The 14,279-nt window shown below is 40.2% G+C and overlaps 1 long non-coding RNA gene across 1 annotated transcript; it reads right to left on the reverse strand.

The window, feature by feature from the left end:
- Window positions 1–898: 898 nt before the first annotated feature.
- LOC132760681 (uncharacterized) lies at window positions 899–9,198 on the reverse strand. Its single transcript, XR_009629869.2, has 2 exons — window positions 8,758–9,198; window positions 899–3,896 (listed from the first exon to the last, which is right to left on the reverse strand). It is a non-coding gene; the product is annotated as an uncharacterized lncRNA (long non-coding RNA).
- Between the last annotated feature and the right edge of the window lie 5,081 nt (window positions 9,199–14,279).

Consider the following 14,279-nt stretch of genomic DNA (forward strand, 5'->3'; position numbering starts at 1 on the left):
AACTTCAAAGTTCTGTTAGAAAACTATTACTGGCAGGTGCTAAAACTGAAAGGCAGAAAAGCGATAATTCTCTGAGAAAAGCCAGTCATCATATAGAAACTCTGATTAAATTTGGTAGTGTTTAAAACTCTAGTGAGAACCGCTTGAGGGCGAACATATGACCTCTTGAGCTGTATTAAACTGGCATTCAATTAAGCTACCTTTTAGTTTAGGGTTGACAAGCAGTATGAAAGAGGGCAAAGGATATCCCTTTTGTTGCTTTTCTGGGCAATATTTCCTGATTAAAAGACTCACAGGTTTCTCTGCATTTTGGAATTGATTCTACCCTTTCGGACTCCAGACGACCTTCCTCCCATTCTCTAACCTTTGTATGGCTTTACATTCATTAAAAATACAGAAATAATTCAAGTTCACACTGAAACAGAACATCCTCCTGAGAGAAAGATAAGATTACTGCTTGTATTTCATAAATGATGATAAGTTAAGGTATTCTTTTAAACTCTCTATCAACTTTTGAATGAAACAAATGATTTTCGTTAATTTTGTTGATCATGCAGCTGTCTAGAAATAAGTTCTACTGAATTCAGTTGAAGGTGTTCAATGGAGCCATAACTTACAACAAGATTAACCTTACAAGCTGAGTTATCCTTCCCCCTTCAGTCTCATTTTTAACTTCAATCATAAAAAATAAATAACAAAAATCTCTCTCCACAGTTTACCACTGGTCAAACTACCAGTATATCTGGGTAACAATGTGTATAGTTGGTGTAAGATGTCTGCTCCTTGGTCCAGAATCAGAAATGGTATCCCCTCACACTTAGAGAGACATCCATCCAACTTGTTGTAGAACCATGGCACCCCCCGCAAAAAAAAAAAAGATTTATAGAACATCAAAAGCCTCCATGCAAGATTTTTATTTTATTATTCAAACATTTCTGCAGCTCCAGAGTTGTGAAAGGTTGAAACGCTAGATGTTCTGGAATGGACCTAGCAGCAGCTGTACCCCAAAACTCTATAGACTGTATCAAATAAAATGTATCAAATGTATCTAGGGAGCAGCTACTGTTCCATGCCCCCAGTTTGCATAATCCCTTGGGAAAGGAAATCACAGCCAGAGTCCCTCCGGCTATTTCCCAAGACAGATAAATATCAAAACGTTTGTGTATGTATGCAGATAAATGATCCCCCTTTGTCACCAGAATAAGCTCAGGGTATTTGTTCATTCAACTTGAGATTGAGAGTCTGCCACTCCTGAGAAAGAGAGGGCTCAACAAATATGAATACACCAACTCTCTATAGGCAGCCAAACCTTTGATTCTTTGGAATCACCACCTTTGTCATTTGGGTCTTGCAACTTTGTTTCACACAGAACTAGACACTTGAGTTAATCAGGGAATCATTAGCATATCCAAATCACCATTTCCTCCTGGATTGTGCCCTCGAAGGGGCATCTCTACAACAGATTGGTTCTTTAAACTAACAAACAACCAGTTATTCTTCCCACCACAAGAATCTCCTCCTGAAGGCTGTGACGTCAAAGGAAACCTGGGTAATCCAGGCATGGAATCTGGCCTGCCTTTCTTTCAGCCAATCAGAGGAGGGAGCAGGCAGTCTGAATAGTTGTCAGAACTGTATAAGATGTCTTGTAGTTTTCTGTGAGATTATGCTTGCATTTTTGAAGCATATTGCTTGTACTTGCATCTTTTTTGGCCAAACTATAATAAACCTTTGTAGCTTTGCCTTCAATCTGGACAGCTTGTTCTCTGTCCTGGCTGATATGGTTTCACAGATGCTCAGTGGGAACAGACATCTTGAAACACTTAAAATCACTACAAACTAATGGTTGTTGGTGTTGGGTGCCTACAAGTCCTTTCTAACTTATGGTGGCCCCATCACAGAGTTTCCTTGGCAAGGTCTGGCTACTCATGTTGATCAGGGGATTCTGGAGGTTGTAGTTCAAGAAATAACTGTCGAAGTAGTGAGCATGATGTACCTCAGTTGTAAATATAATATCTATTGTAAATTTAAAAAGGGGATCTGATGACTGTTCAATTGTTTAATCTTCATTATTGCACCATTTACAAAATTAATCCTTATAAAATACAACATGTTGCAACAGACATGATAAGCACTTGTCCAATGGAAGAAGAGATAAATCCGCTATTGATACATTTCTCCAAATATTCCATAAACTTGTATTAAGTTTGTTTCCTACTTCCCTGAAAGCAGAGCTTGAAGAATGAATGTTTTGCTAAACAATGCAATATTACAAGGAGAAAGAAATAAGTATAAGCACTCTAGGTAATTTTCCAGAGAAATACCTCTTCAGAAACTAATTGACTAATTTGTTTGAATACATTAAATTGTTCTTGGAAACTAAAGAATTAACATTGCAGCTTACAATCTTAAATCTGTTTGTCATTTATAATATTGCATTAAATAAACAGGAAGGAAGGACATATTCAATAATGGGGGAGTGTGTGCGATGCCTGACAGTGGTTGAACATAAATACCATTTTCAAAGAAAATAAGTTTGACAATCAATGCATGGAGAAACATTATTTTACAAGAAACTCGGAAAAAAACAATGCTAGTTTTGTTCTTTGAAAAAATATTGTTGATGAAAGCAGTCTTTGCACCAGAGAGCAGCCTGTAAAAGAATGTTTGTTGTCACTTTGTTCTTTATTGTGGTGAACAGAACACATCGAAAAGGCAAATTCGGTTCCCTGCAGAAATCAAGATGTATTATCAGATCTCTGAGCAACCCAAAGGGAAAATGATCAAATACGCTGTAGTCCTTTTAATGTAGAAAACTCGATGCTAAGAGTGCAAATTAAATACAATCTTCTATTATAAAATACCCCTCCATTATTAGCAGTCATATGTTTTTGGTGGAGTTGTACCTACACATCAAAGTCTGTGTTTCTGTGTAAGCGAAATATGCTGCCGGAGCAAAACAATGCCTCATGAGGGTAGCGCTTTCTCTCTTCCAAGCATTCAAGGATGTATATTTCACGCTCCTGCACTGCAAATACCATGTCAAACAGATGGTCTGACAATCTGTAACAGCAGCACTGTGCACGAATCTTTGGACAGGGGTCTATATATAAAACAGTCTAAGCCCATTCATTTCTTTTTAATTGCAAGTGCTGCTTTGCGCAAAATTCACACCTGTTGCCTGAAGTCTTCCTTATTAGTGCACTGACATTTCTATATCTATAGCCAAATCACTCTAAATGTGGATAAAAAAGTAACACTAAAGCTTCTCTGTCATGGCTCTTGGCAAGGCCATGTTAAGCGTTACCAGCCTTTGTAAGTAAATGTCCTTCTGTCAGCAATTATTTGCTAAGGCAAGTAACAAGGTGGCCCTAACTGAACACAATTCAATCTGTCTGCACTGCTCAGACATTAATTATCCATTCAGGCATTGGTGTCCTTTTGTATGTATTGTATACAGCAAAAGAAATCCATCACATCTGAATTCTGCAGGCACTCCATCTTGCTGTAAAGTCAAATGTCTCCCACAGCTAGTGGCTATTTGTTTTCTCCTGGAAAAAATATATGTGCAGTTCTTCTTCAATCCCTTAAGCGTTGCAATTTAAAAATGATGCGCATAAGAAATGTGTGTCTTGTGATGGCATCATTCCTGGGACTGTCATGCAGGTGGAAGATTGGTCTTGTTGAACAGACTTCTTCTTTTGGTGGAAGTAAATGTGTTCTTTGGATCATATCTGAGATCCCAGGTGAGGCTAAAAAGTCAAAGGGAATCTCTTCTTCTGAGTGAGCTGAAGGGTGCTGTAAGTAGACATACTTATTCCAAACATGCCCAGGAACACAGCTGCCCGTTGCATCAGGTTGTCTGTTGTGTTGATCACTATTTTCCCAGCTGCTTGGGTCTGCAAGAAAGAAGATTGAGGCACATGTTGAGTTTTCAAAATGAAGAAAAGCATTTTAACAACATGAAATCTTTTTTTTGTCTACTACAACCAAATGTTGCAATATATCTACTCTCTCATGGATCCACCAATCCATGCTCTCTATGTAAGACATTGCAATCCCACCAGCCTTTTGGAATCCATTCAGCCTTACAAAAAACATTCCACATTTCGTGCCTACCAAACATGCCCCACCTTCACTGGGCTCACTATGTGTGTTTTGGGCGGAAGTACTGACCACATAGGGCAATACATCCATTATGTTTCTGAATGATCTCATTTTGGATCCAGTTCTTGTTAGGACTCAACCACTTAAGTTTTAAACTATCAAGAGAGTGATGATATCCAATTCATCCCATCACCTTTCACTGCCTATCTGTACTGTAAATCCAAACAATGACAAACTGAATATTCAGCCTATGATAACTTATCCTTTGGGGCAGTATGTGCAGCTGGATTGGACCTAATTCATCCTGATTCAGTATCCAGATGGGACACCAACATCATCAACTTTTCCTTATCAGTGCAGAGAAAGGGCATGATGAATCATGGCCATGTTGCTGCCTCTCCTAGCTGGCTACAGAACTCCATAAAAGCTCCTGACTGTGGTAGGTGCCTTTGCTGATATCAGAACAAGGTGCTCGGGCAACCAGCATGAAGAAGGGGGCAAACTCACGTCCTTCCTGATTGTGCATGTGCCCCATTTTGACACTGACTGACTGCACTTGCATGACCAAGAGATCTTCCCTCCTTCTTCCTACTTGTGCAGACATCTATGCCGATACTGGAACGTGGCACCTATGCCATCAGAAAAAAGGATCCTGCTGGTTATGTGGTATCCCTAATGACTAGAAGCTTCATGGCTCGCCAAGAACGGCAGTGGTGACGGCAACATGGCAGCTGTGCTCCGTCACTATGTAAATAATGTTCATAAATTTGACATGAATGTGCTATATCCCAAGTTACTCCGTGGGGGCCCCAGTAGTGTAGTGGGTTAAACCCTTGTGTCAGCAGGTCTGACGACCAACAGGTCGCAGGTTCAAATCTGGGGAAAGCATGGATGAGCTCCCTCTATCAGCTCCAGCTCCCCATGCAGGGACATCAGAGAAGCCTCCCACAAGGATGGCAAAACATCAAAACATCTGGGCATCCCTTGGGCAAGGTCCTTGCAGATGGCCAATTCTCTCACACCAGAAGTGACTTGCAGTTTCTCAAGTCGCTCCTGACATGGAAAAAAAGTTACTCCGTGGCACATTTACACTAGCTAAACTATCCAGTGTAGCTGAGCTGGTTGAGTCATAAGTCTGGCCAGTATCTATTATTTCTCAGAGTAAGGAACTGGCAAAACCACCTTTGAGTATTCCTTGTCCAAGAAAACACGATGAAATTCATAGAATCATAGAGGTGGAAGAGACCACATGGGCCATCTAATCCAACCCCCTGCCATGCAGGAAAAGCACAATCAAAATATCCCTGACAGATGGACATTCATGGGAGTCACCATAAATTGACAGGTGACCTGAAGGCACATATGTGCACATCCAGCTACAAAATGGGAAAGAGTTACAGAAGCTGAGTTTTATCCAAATTTCCCAGATATAATTTATGTAATACTTGCCCTCTTTCTGCAAATGTGATCCTGGCATAGCTGTGCCTATAAAGTCTCACTTCGAAAAAAGCCTTTATCACATCTGAGGAGCTTTTGGAACAACGTTCCCATAGCCCTCACAGGCCAGGTTCATCATTATTCTACGTAAGTGTAAAGCATGCAAGTTATGGCTTCATCCTTGATGAATGTTTCAATGCATTGCAAACAAAGATTCATAAAGACATGTAGAAGAATATAAGAATCCAAGTTAATAAGAGACAGAGGGGTGCAAGGTGACAAGAAAGTCATTCTCTATTGTGTTGCCATAGAAACCATCACTCTGCCTTTTTGCTTGTATGATAAACTATTCTGCCAAGACCTGTGGGACTTCCTGCTCAAGCAACAGAGGGGTGCCGTAAACGCCATAAAACTGCGCTCCAGGCCTTCATCTTTTATGCTGCAACCGTGGCCGCTTGCATTCTGCAGCTACTCTCTTTCCGTGTACACAGCAAAATAAATTAGTTCCCCTGTGATTCTTCTGTATTGGCTCTAAATTGAGAACATCATCACCAAAGTCAGCAATATCTCTCCATTTGCCAGCGCTTAAGGATTTCAAAACCTGCCATATGGATGTTATTGACATTTTCTTCAGATTGTAATGCCACAGTGTTACATCAGTCCGCTCAGAAGAAAGTCACACTACATTTAATGTCACTTCCATCAAGATCAGCTGCGGAGTGTGATTGGTTGGGACAAGAGACAGGACCTTCTCATTGGTGGCCCCTCGGCTGTGGAAATCTCTCCTCAGTGACATCAGGCAGGCCCCATCCCTCCTGAATTTTAGAAAGAAACTTAAGACCTGCCGTTTTACACAGACATTTGGTGAATAGGAAACTACGGAATGAGACTTTAACAGCTTGAATAATGGACTATTGATTTTGGGAAACAATTTGGATATGAGACCATGACATGGCATTTTATATGTGGTTTTTAATCTGTTTGATAGATTGGTAAGAGTTTAAATTGTTTATATGCTTTTATGTGTGTGTGTGTGTGTGTGTGTGTGTGTGTGTGTGTATAGGGAGCCCCCAGTGGTGCAGTGGGTTAAAGCACTGAGCTGCTGAACTTGTTGACTGAAAGGTCGCAGGTTCAAATTTGGGGATCGTTGTGAGATCCCACAGTCAGCCCCAGCTTCTGCCAACCTAGAAGTTTGAAAACATGCAAATGTGAGTAGATCAATAGGTAGCGCTCCAGCAGAAAGGTACCGCTCCAGTGGGAAGGTAACAGTGCTCCATGCAGTCATGCGAGCCACATCTTGGAGGTGTCTAAGGACAACACCGGCTCTTCAGCTTAAAAATGGAGATGAACACCAATCCCCAGAGTCAGACACGACTGGATTTAATGTCAGGGGAGAACCTTTACTATATGCTTAGATTGCTTATATTTTATGAAATGTGTTTTATTGTTACCTGTGCGGCATTGAATTTTTGCCGGATTTGAAATGCCTCTTTGAGTCCCCTCTTGGGTCGAGAAAGGCAGGGTAGAAATGAAGTAAACACATAAATGTGGTGTATGGTAAAATATTGTTTTGAGTTCAATGGGGTATACAACCCTCACTAAACCTTTTTTTCCCCATTTAAAGATGATAGGACAATATGAGACTAAGAGACCACGCCCACTGGAGAATGCTAGCCGTTCAACACCATGTTAACTTCCATGGCTCCATCCTATGGAATCCTGGAATCTGTAGTTCAGTGGTTCTCAACCTGTGGGTCCCCAGATGTTTTGGCCTTCAACTCCCAGAAATCCTAACAACTGGTAAACTGGCTGGGATTTCTGAGAATTGTAGGCCAAAACACCACGGGGCCCACAGATTGAGAACCACTGCTATAGTTGGTTGTGGCACTATAGCTTTCTGACAGAGAAGGTGAAATATCTCACAAAAATGCAAACTCCAGAATTTTATAACATTTGGCCATGTTGAGTAATGTACTGTCAAACTGCTATAATTTTGCAGTGTAGGTATGTTACATAAATTGAGTTTTTTTGCACAATGGGATACTCTTTTCCTCTCATTTCTTATTCAGACCCCCCAACTTCCTTCCAGAAGTTCCTCTGCTCTTCCAGAGCCATTCTTCAGTTTTCACTTGAAAGACACTCTGAGGTGTGCAAATTTGTTGCATCAGTGGTGTCAATTCCATGGACGGGTGGACTCAATACCGTAGTTATTGTTTAACTTTCACCCAGGTAGAATTTTTTAAATGCTCTTAGGTAGTTTCCAACTTTGAAGGAACTCTAATATGATGAGGTTTAGGTTTAATTAATGTCACAGATGGGAATGCTAAGATTAGCGTTAGCGTCAAAGTTAACTTTATATATTTTTGTTTCCTGAATCTGGGACCTTAAAAACCCCAAAGACACCAGATCCTGTCTAGTCTTGAAAACTAAGTAGGCAAGTAATTGGATAGGAGGCAAACAACAAATAACTAATAACACCATCTATGAATATTTTTGTTTAACAAAAGGCTATAAAATTCATGACATTGTCACAAATTGACAAGCAATTTGAAGACACATATAGACCAAATTTCCTGAATTAATTGAATATATATATATATATATATATATATATATCTTCCCACCCAACTTTATTGGTGGGATCAAACACGACAGGAAGCATTTGGATCGTTGGTAAATCCATTAGGTGGTTTTGGGCAAGTCCAATTCTCTTAAATCTTCTCTGAAAAGGTCTTACCCAGAAAACCATGTAAATGCATCATAATAAATCACAGTGAACATGACGACACATAATAGATGGATGGACAGAGATAGATAGGAGAGAGAGTAATGGAGGGGGAACCAAGCAAGAGAAATTTGGAGAACTCTATTTTCAACTTCATGTTTCATACTTTATATATCTACATCTGTTTTGAATTCTGCAAGAAAATATGATTCCTGGGGAGCAAAACATCCTAAACCGATGAGAACTAAGAAATTATAACATACGTATAAAGTGCAATGTACATGTTCTTGCCTTTTGTAGCGTAGCAAGACACCAATGGTCAACATTTTTAAATAAATGCACTCCCCAGCGAAGATTTGATCAGACATCTATGAATTTAGCTGCACCAAATCAGTTATTGTTTTTGCTGGTACACGTATTGCAAGCTTTCCAAGCTAAAGAGAGGATTTCTAAAACATAAGGAGGGAGGGCAAGAGAAATTAATATCTTACCTGCAGTAATCTTATATATCCTGGTGTGATCCTCCGCAAATGGATAATCATTTTATCCAACTTTTTGGGGGTGATGTTCAACTTCTAAGACTTCTGCCTTTTTATACCATTAGTGAGTAAATGACACCTTAATGCAGTCTCGCAGATGTACCAGAGGTATGCATTATAACCAACATAATTAGATTGAAGACCTAACAAACAGTGAGACAAACATGCGTTTTCCACCCCAGTCCTGGGTATAGTTCTTCCCATTAAGATTTGCCCATGCCAATGGTCTATGGATATATAAAGCCCTTCCAATTATATAAGCCTTCACATGTGATCCATCTACAAAGCTTAAGTATTGGCAGAAGGCCTTAAATCTCCTGCCTGGAGCAAGGTATGTCTCCAATATTGGAAAACTCTCTTGGTATGTCCCAAGCTCATTAAGAAAGCAAATCAAAAGCTACCCAGCTTTAGAACAAAGAGGTCTAAGCCTTTCCCTTCTCTATAGATAGAAAGGTTAATGTTTATAAACTGTACTGAAAATAAAGGAGAGGGGGAAAGGAGGTCACTGAAGAGCTGTGACAATGCAAATTGGATTCTACTGATTTAATGTAGCATAAGGCCAAGGGCACCCGAGTGGTCTGTCTATGCATGGAGGTTTTAAGAGGATGAACACAGATTACTGCCTGATAAACAACCTGTGTAGGTGTGGAAAGGTGAAGTGTTTCCATTTTTCTCCTGCTAAACACATCACTAGTGCCAGTTCTCATTTTCTACTGCTAAAGTATTAATCCACTTCTTTTGAGCCTGGACACTTCCCTGCTGTGCGACTTACCATATATAGTTATTTTAAAAATAATGACCACTCAAGGCAATGATGCGCTGCCATTTTGGAGTCCCAACTGAGAAACCAGGGACACTATCCAAGGACAAAGTAGGATGGTTTCTTTAAAATCAGGCAACTCAGCCTGGTAAGTTGTCTGGTCTCCTACATCAGCCTTCCTACTTCATAGATTGAAACAACAATCATAACAACCCTACCCATGAATCTAATTCTAATCGGGACTCAAAACAAAAAGTCACCAAGGAAGATATGAGTTGACACAACGGACCAGTGCAATGAAAAGCCTAGATTGGTTGACATTGTAGTACAGGGGTCCTCAAACTAAGGCCCAGGGGCAAGATGTGGCCCTCCATGGTCATTTACCCGGCCCTCGCTCTGGGTCAACCTAAGTATGAAACTCCTTGAAAGCACACAACAACAACAACAACAACAACAACAATTCTATCTCATCAGCCAAAAGCAGACCCATGGTTTCCACTGAAATACTAATAAGTTTATATTTGTTAAAATTGTTCTTCATTTTAATTATTGTATTGTTTTTAAATGCTTTTTGCACTACAAATAAGATATTTGCAGTGTGCATAGGAATTCATTCATGGTTTTTGCTAATTATAATCCGGCCCGCCAACAGTTTAAGGGACTGTGACCCGGCCCTCTGTTTAAAAAGTTTGTGGACCCCTGTTGTAGTATGACTGATTGTATTGCTTATGACCACCTGCCAATCCAAAGATCCTATTCTTGGGTAGAAGAAGAAGAAGAAGAAGAAGAAGAAGAAGAAGAAGAAGAAGGAAGAAGAATCTCTCCCCAAGGGGACTCGGGGCAGCTTACAAGGGGACAAGTCCAAAAATTACAGATAAGAGCAACCACATTAAAATCAAGCTTAACACAACCACAACAACAACATCACAAACAGCTATTTTGATTTAATAGGAGGGGTTAATCCTCTTCAGAATGCCTTCAGAATGGCATTACCTGGCATAGGAATGGTGCACTGTGGCCTCCCAGATGTTTCCTTGACTATAAAAATGTTACTTTTCTTGTGATTTGCATAATGATTTTTGAAAATACATTCTATTAACTTTTACAGCACAAAACCTATGTAACTAAACTAATGACTACAACCTCGTGGAGAGCTGCATGATTAATCTTACAGCAAGGAAGCTATTAACTGTATAAATGGAAATATCCATCACATAGGAAAAGCATATCAAGAGAAAGTGTCTGTCCAGGCCAAGCCAGGGTTTTATAAAGTGATTGGAAGTTCATCATCAAGGCAAAAAGGCAACAGTTCATTGATGTGTTTGGTCCCTGGTGCTAAACTGCCTCTGTGGATGTTGCATAGAATCAAAGAGTTGGAAGAGACCTCATGGGCCATCCAGTCCAACCCCCTGCCAAGAAGCAGGAATATTGCATTCAAAGCACCCCTGACAGATGGCCATCCAGCCTCTGTTTAAAAGTTTCCAAAGAAGGAGCCTCCGCCACACTCTGGGGCAGAGAGTTCCACTGCTGAATGGCTCTCACAGTCAGGGATCTCCTTTCTTGTAGTTTGAAGCCATTGTTTCGCGTCCTAGTTTCCAGGGAAGCAGAAAACAATCTTGCTCCCTCCTCCCTGTGGCTTCCTCTTACATATTTATACATGGCTATCATATCTCCTCTCTGCCTTCTCTTCTACAGGCTAAACATGCCCAGCTCTTTAAGCTGCTCCTCATAGGGCTTGTTCTCCTGACCCTTGATCATTTTTGTCACCCTCCTCTGGACACTTTCCAGCTTGTCAATATCTCTCTTCAATTGTGGTGCCCAGAATTGGACACAATATTCCAGGTGTGGTCAGACAAAGGCAGAATAGAGGGGTAGCATGACTTCCCTGGACCTAGACACTCTCCTCCTATTGATGCAGGCCACAATCCCATTGGCTTTTTTTTGCTGCTGCATCACATTGTTGGTTCATGTTTAACTTGCTGTCCACAGGGATCCCAAGAGTTTTCAGAAAGCAGTGACTTCCTGACTTGACAAAAGTGTGTTATGCAGGCCTCAAAAAGGCGAGAGCCCTGACTGAATGCATACAAGTGGCCAGTAGAACATTCAAAGTATGGGGGTTAAACCAACAAAAACTTCCCTCCCAGATTTTGCAGGAAAGGGGTTCAACCCTTGTCTTAGAGCAGTGGTTCTCAACCTGTGGATTTCCAGATGTTTTGGCCTTCAGCTCCCAGAAATCCTAACAGCTGGTAAACTGGGTGGGATTACTGGGAGTTGTAGGTGAAAACACCTGAGGACCCATAGGTTGAGAATCGCTGTCTTAGAACCTCAGTATGGATCTCAATGAAGAGAAGCATCCTCTGTTAATTTGTCTCATACGCTTTCAGAAAGCCACCTAAGATAGTGTCCAGGGCCACATCTTGTAGTAATCAGTTCTTTTGCTAAATTACACTATGCAACATAATTTGAAACATTTTTTGATTCCGGTTTGAAAGTGTTATTCCCTGTTTAAATGTGTGGTACTTACTTTGAAAGTCATTGTTATACTCCAGAAACTTCTTTTTTTGTTGTTGTTGCTGCGGGTAGTAATATTATTTCCTTCAGTCAAGCCACTTTGTAATTTTCCTAAATGAACATACACCGTTTTAAACCTTTCAATGTGCACACCGCAACAAAGATTTTGCAGTTTAATCAACTTTTTCCATGTTTTTATGATAGAACCAATTAGGAATCCAAGAACAAAAATTGTGTTAAAAAATCTTATTGTTACACACTGAGAGCAACTCTTGATCAACACAAGGCAAAATTACCATGAAGTCTAAGCAAAGTTGAAATATCAAACCCTCAACTTCATCAGGAAAGATAGGAGCTCCCGTGGCGCAATGGGTTAAACCTTTGTGCCGGCAGGATTGAAGACCAACAGGTTGGAGGCTTGAATCCAGGGAAAGTGAGCTCCCTCTGACAGCTCCAGCTTCCCATTCAGGGGCATGAGGGAAGCATCCCACAAGGATGGTAAAACATCAAAACATCCCGGCTCCCCTGGTCAATATCCTTCCAGGCAGCCAATTCTCTCACATCAGAAGTGACTTGCAGTTTCTCGTCGCTCCTGACACAAAAAAATAAGAAAAGATCTGAGAGCTACCTTCATTGCCTCATATAAACAGATGAGACTAAACTCTATTTTGGAGAGATGGACAGGTAGGACAGTGGGGTTTTTTTTTTTTTTACAGATTTTAACCTTCACAGATTTCATTATCTATGCTACTTCCATGCAAATAAAGTGGGGAAAATCCATAAATATTTCTCTGAGTGTTTTTCAAATGTGTACATTAATGCATGCTTTAAAGAACATATTATGTACTGACTAGTGACAATCTGAGTGAATTCTTAAAAAGTATCCAGTTAGACTTTCAAAGCACTGCATATTTACCAATGTATATACATTATTTAATCTTTATCTCCTCCTTGCAAAAAATGTATGCTAAGCTCAGATATGAATTGTACCCTATGTTTAGTTCAGGTGGCACGGAATTGAACAAATCAATTTTTGAAAAACCATTTAACCTAGAAAATTGATCTCAAATACCTGTATTCAACGCTGGCCAGATCATATCCCATGGATTTGGCTGATTAAATGTCCCTTTATTCCTTCCAGTCTCATCATCGAAGCAGCTCCTTGAAAGAGCAAATGTATTGTATTTCATGACTTTCTCCTATCAATCCTAACTTGCTCTGGGTTTAAAGTCACAAAACTGTAACAAACAATGAATCAGGCAACAATTTCAAACACTGCAACAAGTAGACTAGAGGTTCATATGGAGCAGACATTTTGATCACAAAAGTCTTAAGAGCTGGACTGTGTTATCCATCAAAATCTAGAGCTATTCCACACCGCTCTGCAAAATCAATGGCGTTTGACTTAAAGACTTCATTTAAGTGCCTGAATCAGTCTGTTAACACAGAAGAGGATTTTCTGTTTTCTCACAAAGATGACAAAAAGTCAGTTTTGCTCTTTAAAAAGCAGCAGGTTTGAAATGTGAGTGAGTGTGATTTCTGTTTGCAGGAAAGGTTTTATGGCATGCACCCAGTGAACCTAGGTGATGCTTATCCTTTCAGCAATCTGTGATAGAATGGCTACCCGAGTGTAGCTCAAATATAGTGCCAGGTCTGGATAAGAAGCTAATGTAGACCATTTATTATGTGCCTTTTGGAGTCTACATTCAAAGATAGCATGCAAATAGGCACTATACTTGCCAGCATCAGAGTGAGGAATTAATAAGATACATGTCCTTCTGGCTATTTATTGCTGCTCTCTAGAAAGCCAAAATAAATAGGGCACATTGCCTAGAATGGTAACATTGTCTGCATATTTAAGGTGTTCTAATGAACTTCGGGTCCAATCTAATTGAGACCAAGCATTTTTAACATGTCCCATTGGCCAACAATTAAGTATGTCTTTAATTCTCTGCCACACAAACCAATGGAAGAGACCAAAAAGGCCATTCACTTCAATCCCCTGCCAGGAACACACAACCAAATCTCTCCCAACAGATAGGCATCCATCCTCTGTTAAAAAACCTTCAGAGAAGAAGATTCCACCTCATTCCAGGGCAGCATGTTCTACTGCTGAACAATTCTTATTCTCAGGAAGTTGTCCCTAATGTTTAGTTATTTACCCCTTGTGATTTGAAGCCATTGCTCCATGTCCAAGTCTCTG

This window comes from Anolis sagrei, chromosome 1, assembly GCF_037176765.1.
Source record: "Anolis sagrei isolate rAnoSag1 chromosome 1, rAnoSag1.mat, whole genome shotgun sequence".
Classification (NCBI taxonomy): Eukaryota; Metazoa; Chordata; class Lepidosauria; order Squamata; family Dactyloidae; genus Anolis; species Anolis sagrei.